Here is an 8,025-nt window from a genome sequence, read left to right as displayed (position 1 = left end):
ATTTTACTTGCTGAGTCAATATCTTGTTCTGAGCCAATATGGCATTCAGAGTATCAATATCTAGAACTCCTTTCTTCTGATTAGTCCCACTGTTCACAGGATTCCTTTCAGAAGTGTACATGAATTGGTTATTTGCAACCATTTCAATCAGTTCTTGAGCTTCTGTAGGCGTCTTCTTCAGATGAAGAGATCCTCCAGCAGAGCTATCCAAAGACATCTGGGATAGTTCAGACAGACCATCATAGAAAATACCTATGATGCTCCATTCAGAAAGCATATCAGAGGGACACTTTCTGACCAATTATTTGTATCTTTTCCAAGCTTCATAGAGGGATTCTCCTTCCTTATGTCTGAAGGTTTGGACTTCCACTCTAAGCTTAATCAATTTTTGAGGTGGAAAGAACTTTGCCAAGAAGGCATTGACTAGCTTTTCCCAAGACTTCAGGCTTTCTTTAGGTTGTGAGTCCAACCATGTCCTAGCTCTGTCCCTTACAGCAAAAGGGAATAGCATAAGTCTGTAGACCTCAGGATCAACCCCATTAGTCTTGACAGTGTCACAGATTTGCAAGTGTCAGAGGAAAAGAAAAATAGAAGGCAGAAGCACAAAATTTGAACTTATCAAGAAAGATGGAGTTCGAATTGTGCATTAAGGAATAATGTTAGTCCATAAATAGAAGGATGTGAGAAGAGGGGAAGAAATTTTCGAAAATATTAAAAAGATTTTAAAAACATTTTGAAAAACTTTAATTGATTTTTGAAAACCAAGATTGAGAAAGAAGTAAAGTGATTTTTGAAAAAGATTTTGAAATTAGAAATAAAAAAGATTTGATTGAAAACTATTTTGAAAAATATGTGATTAGGAAGATATGATTGAAAAACATTTTAAAAGGATTTGATTTTAAAAATTAATAACTTGGCTAACAAGAAAAGATATGATTCAAACATTAAACCTTTCTCAACAGAAAAGGCAACATACTTGAAATGTTGAATCAAATCATTAATTGATAGCAAGTATTTTTGAAAAAAAGAAAGAAATTGATTTTGAAAAAGGTTTGATTGAAAAGATATGATTTGAAAAAGATTTGATTTTGAAAAGATTTTGAAAACTTAAAAAAAAATTGATTTGAAAACAAAATCTTCCCTCTTGTGCCATCCTGGCGTTAAACGCCCAGAATGGTGCACATTCTGGCGTTTAACGCCCAAACTACTACCCTTTTGGGCGTTAAACGCCCAGCCATGCACCCTGGCTGGCGTTTAAACGCCAGTCTGTCTTCTTCACTGGGCATTTTGAACGCCCAGCTTTTTCTGTGTAGTTCCTCTGCTGTATGTTCTGAATCTTCAATTATCTGTATTATTGACTTGAAAAGACACAAATAAAAATATTTTTGGATTTTTAATAATGAGGAATAATCAAAATGCACTAAAATCAAATAACAATGCATGCAAGACACCAAACTTAGCAGTTTGTATACGACTGACACTAACAAGTTGAGAATGCATATGATAAACAACAAAACACTCAAGATAAGAGAATTTAAAGATCAGAGCAAGTAAATCATCAAGAACAACTTGAAGATTAATGAAGACACATGCATGAATGCAAGAAGAACAGAAACATGCAATTGACACCAAACTTAAAATGAGATTCTAGACTCAAACAAGAAATATTTTTGGATTTTTTCGAAAATTAAGTGGAAAAAGAAAATAAAGGTATCGAAATTCTTAATGAGAATTCCAAGAATCATGCAATGTTAGTCCAAAGCTTTAGTCTAAAGAAATTAGACATGGCTGAACAAGCTTCAGCAAGCTTTTGTGATGATAAGTTGAAACCTCGGTCCAATGGAATTAGACATGGCTTCACAGCCAGCCAAATTTCAACAAATCATCATGAAACTCTAGAATTCATTCTTAAGAATTCTGAAAAATACCTAATCTAAGCAACAAGATGAACCGTCAGTTGTCCAAACTCAACAATCCCCGGCAACGGCGCCAAAAACTTGGTGGACGAAATTGTGATCACTACAACTCCAATAATCCCCGACAACGGCGCCAAAAACTTGGTGGACGAAATTGTGATCACTACAACTCCAATAATCCCCAGTAATGAATCCAAAAACTTGGTGTTCAATACCATGGCATAAACACAACTTCGCACAACTAACCAGCAAGTGTACTGGGTCGTCCAAGTAATAAACCTTACGCGAGTAAGGGTCGATCCCACAGAGATTGTTGGTATGAAGCAAGCTATGGTCACCTTGTAAATCTTAGTCAGGAAAACTCAAATGGTCATGAATGATGAATAAAACATAAAGATAAAGATAGAGATACTTATGCAATTCATTGGTGGGAATTTCAGATAAGCGTATGGAGATGCTACAGTTATTCAGTCATTGAATCCTACTCAGAATACCACAGACAAGGTTTAGACCTTCCGGATTCTCTTGAATGCCGCCATCAATTCTAGCTTATACCACGAAGATTCCGATTAAGGGATCCAAGAGATAAACATTCAAGCCTTGTTTGCTTGTAGAACAGAAGTGGTTGTCAGGCACTCGTTCATAAGTGAGAATGATGATGAGTGTCACATAATCATCACATTCATCATGTTCTTGGGTGCAAATGAATATCTTAGAACAAGAATAGGCTGAATTGAATAGATGAACAATAGTAATTGCATTAATACTCGAGGTACAGCAGAGCTCCACACCTTAATCTATGGTGTGTAGAAACTCCACCGTTGAAAATACATAAGAACAAGGTCTAGGCATGGCCGAATTGCCAGCCTCCCAATGATCTAAAGTAGCATAGAATAAAGATAGCTACCAAGATCCCCTTAATACAATAGTAAAAGGTCTTATTTATAAAGAACTAGTAGCCTAGGATTTACAGAGATGAGTAAATGACATAAAAATCCACTTCCGGGCCCACTTGGTGTGTGCTTGGGCTGAGCATTGAAGCATTTTCGTGTAGAGACTTCTCTTGGAGTTAAACGCCAGCTTTTGTGCCAGTTTGGGCGTTTAACTCCCATTCTTGTGCCAGTTCCGGCGTTTAACGCTGAGAATTCTGATGGTGACTTTGAACGCCAATTTGGGCCATCAAATCTTGGGTAAAGTATGGACTATTATATATTTCTGGAAAGCCCAGGATGTCTACTTTCCAACGCCGTTAAGAGCGCGCCAATTGGGCTTCTTTAGCTCCAGAAAATCCAATTCGAGTGCAGGGAGGTCAGAATCCAACAGCATCTGCAGTCCTTTTTAGTCTCTGAATCAGATTTTTGCTCAAGTCCCTCAATTTCAGCCAGAAAATACCTGAAATCACAAAAAAACACACAAACTCATAGTAAAGTCCAGAAAAGCGATTTTTAACTAAAAACTAAATAAAATATACTAAAAACTAACTAGAACATAATAAAAACATACTAAAAACAATGCCAAAAAGCGTATAAATTATCCGCTCATCAACCATCTTGCCTTGGTATTGAAAAGATGTCAAGAAACCAATTTAGTCTTGAACTGGGAAAAATGTCATTTCATGGTGACAGAGGGAATAGTTCTTGGCCATAAAGTTTCTAATCAAGGCATTGAGGTAGACAGAGCTAAGGTGGAGCTAATTGAAAAGTTACCTCCACCAAGTGATGTCAAGGCAATTGGGAGCTTTTTGGGACATGCTGGCTTCTACAGAAGATTTATAAAAGATTTTTTCAAAGATAGCCAAGCCCTTAAGCAATCTCCTAATGTCTGATGCACCATTTATTTTTTATGAGAAATGCATGCTAGCATTTGAAAACTTGAAAAAGAGGCTATCCTCAGCTCCCATTATCATCCCACCTGATTGGAATTTACCATTCGAACTGATGTGTGATGCATCTGATTTTGCAGTTGGGGCAGTGTTGGGGCAGAGAAAAGAAAATTTGGTGCATGCCATATACTATGCTAGCAAGGTCCTTAATGATACTCAAAGGAATTATACTACTACTGAAAAGGAATTGCTGGCAATAGTGTTTGCATTTGACAAATTTAGATCATATCTTATTGGCTCTAAAGTTATTGTTTTCACTAACCACATAGCACTCAAATATCTATTTGCTAAACAAGAGTCAAAACCAAGGCTAATCAGATGGATTTTATTGTTGCAGGAGTTCAACATTGAGATTAGAGATAAAAAGGGTGTGGAGAACAAAGTGGCAGATCATTTATCCAAAATCCCTTGTGAGAAGAGTGATGCCCATGATACAAGTGTAAATGAATTTTTTCCAGATGAGCAGCTAATGATGATTCATAAAGCACCTTGGTTTGCGGATATTGCCAATTTTAAAGCAGCCGGTGACTTACCTCCTGGAATCAACAAATATCAAAGGAGGAAACTCATCAATGATGCCAAGTATTTCATATGGGATGAACCCTATCTCTTTAAAAAATGCTCAAGGAATCCTTAGGAGGTGCATCTCAGAAGAAGAGGGACGAAAGGTCCTGTGGGGTTGCCATAGTGCTAGTTATGGAGGTCACTTTGGAGGAGAAAGAACTACCGCAAAGGTGCTGCAATATGGGTTCTTTTGGCCCACTATTTTCAAGGATGCCAAGGAATTGGTGAGAAGCTGCAACGAATGCCAAAGGGCTGAGAACCTGCCCAAGAGAAATGAAATGCCACAGCAATATATTCTAGAACTTGAACTGTTTGATGTGTGGGAAATCGATTTCATGGAACCATTCCCACCCTCATATTCAAACAGGTTTATCTTGGTGGCAGTGGACTATGTATCTAAGTGGGTGGAAGCAGTGGCAACCCCAGCTAATGACAACAAGGTAGTTATAAACTTCCTTCGAAAGAATATCTTCACCAGGTTTGGAGTCCCACGAGCTCTCATTAGCGACGGAGGAAGCCATTTCTGTAATAGACCATTGGAAGCCTTACTCTTGCGATATGGGGTGAAGCATAAGGTTTCCACACCTTATCATCCACAGACAAGTGGGAAAACAGAGATATCCAACCGAGAGTTGAAAAGGATTCTAGAGAAGACTGTGGGGATATCAAGAAAAGATTGGGCAAAAAAACTAGATGATACTCTTTGGGCATACAGGACAGCCTTCAAAACACCAATTGGAATGTCCCCATATCAACTGGTGTATGGTAAGGCTTGTCACTTGCCATTAGAGTTGGAGCACAAGGCCTCATAGGCCCTTAAAACATTGAACTTAGATAGCACTGCTGCTGGTGAAAAAAGGGTCCTACAGCTTCAAGAATTGGAAGAATTTAGGTCTCAAGCCTATGAAAATACCAAGATTTACAAAGAAAAAGCAAAAAGGAGACATGATCTCAACTTGGTACCCAGAAGTTTCGAAGAAGGGCAACATGTGTTTCTCTACAACTCTAGACTGAAACTCTTTCCTGGGAAACTCAAATCAAGATGGTCGGGACCCTTTCTAATCACAAAAGTCTCACCTTATGGACACATAGAAATAATGGAAGAAAACTCAAGGAGAAGGTTCACGATGAATGGGCAAAGACTCAAACACTACTTGGGCAGTATGGGGGAGACCCCCAAATAGAAGTACAACCTCAACTGTGGAAGGAATCGTCGAGCTAGTGACGCTAAAAAAAGCGCTTTGTTGGGAGGCAACCCAACCTGAGGTAATTTTCTTTTCATAGGTCTTTTGATAAAAATTTCAAAGTGGGTTCTCTATAGTGTGAAGAGCTAAGTTTGGTGTTACACACCAAAAATAATACAAGGGTGAATATAGGGCTCTAAGTTTGGTGTCCCACCAAAACCCCAGCCTAAGAGTGCATTGCAGCCCTTAATGATGAAGCATTGCTCTAGTAATCAGAAAACTCACTTGACAAAGGCTTAGCCTCTAATACATAGATTGTCTTTTTAACTCATAGTGTTTCAGAATAAAAAGCACACAAAGTTATTACATCCAATTTGTCAAGGTAAGCAAGGAACTAAGTTTGGTGTTCACACACCAAGCCAAGCTCAGAAGCTCACACATACACATGCATGCTAACTCTTTTCTAAGTGCTTAGAAAACAAGCAACTTTCAATAGTGTTACAGGATTCCAATCAACCCTAGGGGATGAGCATACCTCATTATCCAAGGAAACAGATAAGGACGTGATTGCTAGGACGATAACGCCAAGGAAGATATCATGAGGTTGTATCAAACCATCTCGAAATACCGAACTCTAAGTGAAAATTAATTGAATGAAACCTTCATATTGTACTTGTTCTTCCTTATTCACATCCTAGTGTGCTAACCTAATACCTTGAATGCTCACTTTCACCTTTCTTACTTGTATGCTTGTCTCTTTAAGTTAATCAAAAAGAAAATGTTATGGAAAGAACGAGAGTGGAGTCATTTTGTGAAGTGCATTCTGAATGTTTGTGGTAGGATGATTAGTAAGCTAAGTTGGTTCACCAAGAAAGGAAAGAAAGCAACTATCCATCCTAAGTCTATGTTTGAGACACAGTCTTTGAGGCTAGTTAACCAATAAGATCCCAACAAGAAAAGAAAAAGAGTAATACAAGTGAAAATAAGAAAGGAAACACAATAAGAAACAATGCTAGGCACCAAGGGTTTCAAAAGTGAGACATGTGTCTGTGGTGTTTATGTACAAGGGATATACTTGGATGAATAAGCTCTGAGGGGTGCCTTATCACTTGGTAACTTGGATTAACTAATCCGAGATTATCAGCTAAAAGTCCACTATCAAGAGTAACCCTTGTTACAGAGCACTTAGTAACCCAAAGAGGTGCTGGACACCAATGTCTCAAGAAAGAAAGAATAACAAACCATGTGCCTGTGGTGTGTATGTATGAGGGCAAGAGACTTGAGGGAGTAAGTCCTTAGGGGTGTATTAACACCTAGCACCTTAAAACCAACTAGTTTGGGAGTGTTGGCTGAAAGCTTATCATAAAGAGTCGCCCTCTTACAAAGCACCTAGCAAAAAGAAAAATAAACTTTGAAAAAAAGAAGAGAAGGATCAATAAGAAAGAAGCCTTAAGGGATGCAATCAAGAGAGTGACTAGGAATTTGATAAAGGCTTGAAACCTAAAAGGAAAGAACCTAAGTTGCTATGCATGAAACTCCATGAACCAGGAATGCTACTTCCAATTTATCTTCTTGATCTTTCATTTCATTTTTCTTATACTTCAGTACTTGCTTAGGGGCAAGCAAGCTTTAAGTTTGGTGTTGTGATGCCAGGGCATCTAGGCTAGTTTCACTGACCTATTCTTTACAGTTTTAGGGTAGTTTCATGCATTTTCCTAGTGAATAAGGCAACTTTTGGGTGAAAATACACTTACACCTTCATTTAAGAAACTATTGTGAATTTTGCATGATTTCATGAGATTTTTGCCAGAATTGCATGAGAATTTGATGATGCATAATCTCATGACTTTGGCTAGAGCTTTGATGCACTTTAATTGCTTGATTTCAGGATAAATGAAGCATGGAAGAACCATGTTAGCATTCACATTAACTTAGTTAACGTGACTACTAACGTGGGATGGCAAAGAGCTTGCAACGTTAATGAGAAAAGTGATCACCAATAACGCCTGCGAAGCCATTCATAGCTTACGTTAAGAGCCACGTTTACTAAGTTAACGTGGTACTTAACGTAGAAGAAAAAGAGGACTCCACGTTAACGAGAAACATGAACTCCAATAACGTTTCTCCTCAACATTAGTGGTAAAAGTGAACACCACTAACATTGGAAAACTAGGCAATGCCCCACGTTAAGAGTCATATTAACTTAGTTAACGTGAACTCTAACGTGGAAGAGGAGCAACAACGCCAACGTTAGTGACACTCACTATTGTCACTAACGTTGGATCATTAGCATTGCCTACGTTAACTCTCACATTAAGATTGTTAACGTGGAAGTTAACGTGGAGTGGGGTTCAAAGAGCCAACGTTAGTGACACTCACTTTTGTCACTAACATTGGGAAATGGCTTCATTACTACGTTAAGAGCCACGTTAACTTAGTTAACGTGGGTTCTAACGTAGGGACTTAAGGCAATTGGAGC

This window comes from Arachis duranensis, chromosome 4 (genome assembly GCF_000817695.3).
Source record: "Arachis duranensis cultivar V14167 chromosome 4, aradu.V14167.gnm2.J7QH, whole genome shotgun sequence".
Classification (NCBI taxonomy): domain Eukaryota; kingdom Viridiplantae; phylum Streptophyta; class Magnoliopsida; order Fabales; family Fabaceae; genus Arachis; species Arachis duranensis.
Note: the sequence above shows the minus strand (reverse complement) of the source record.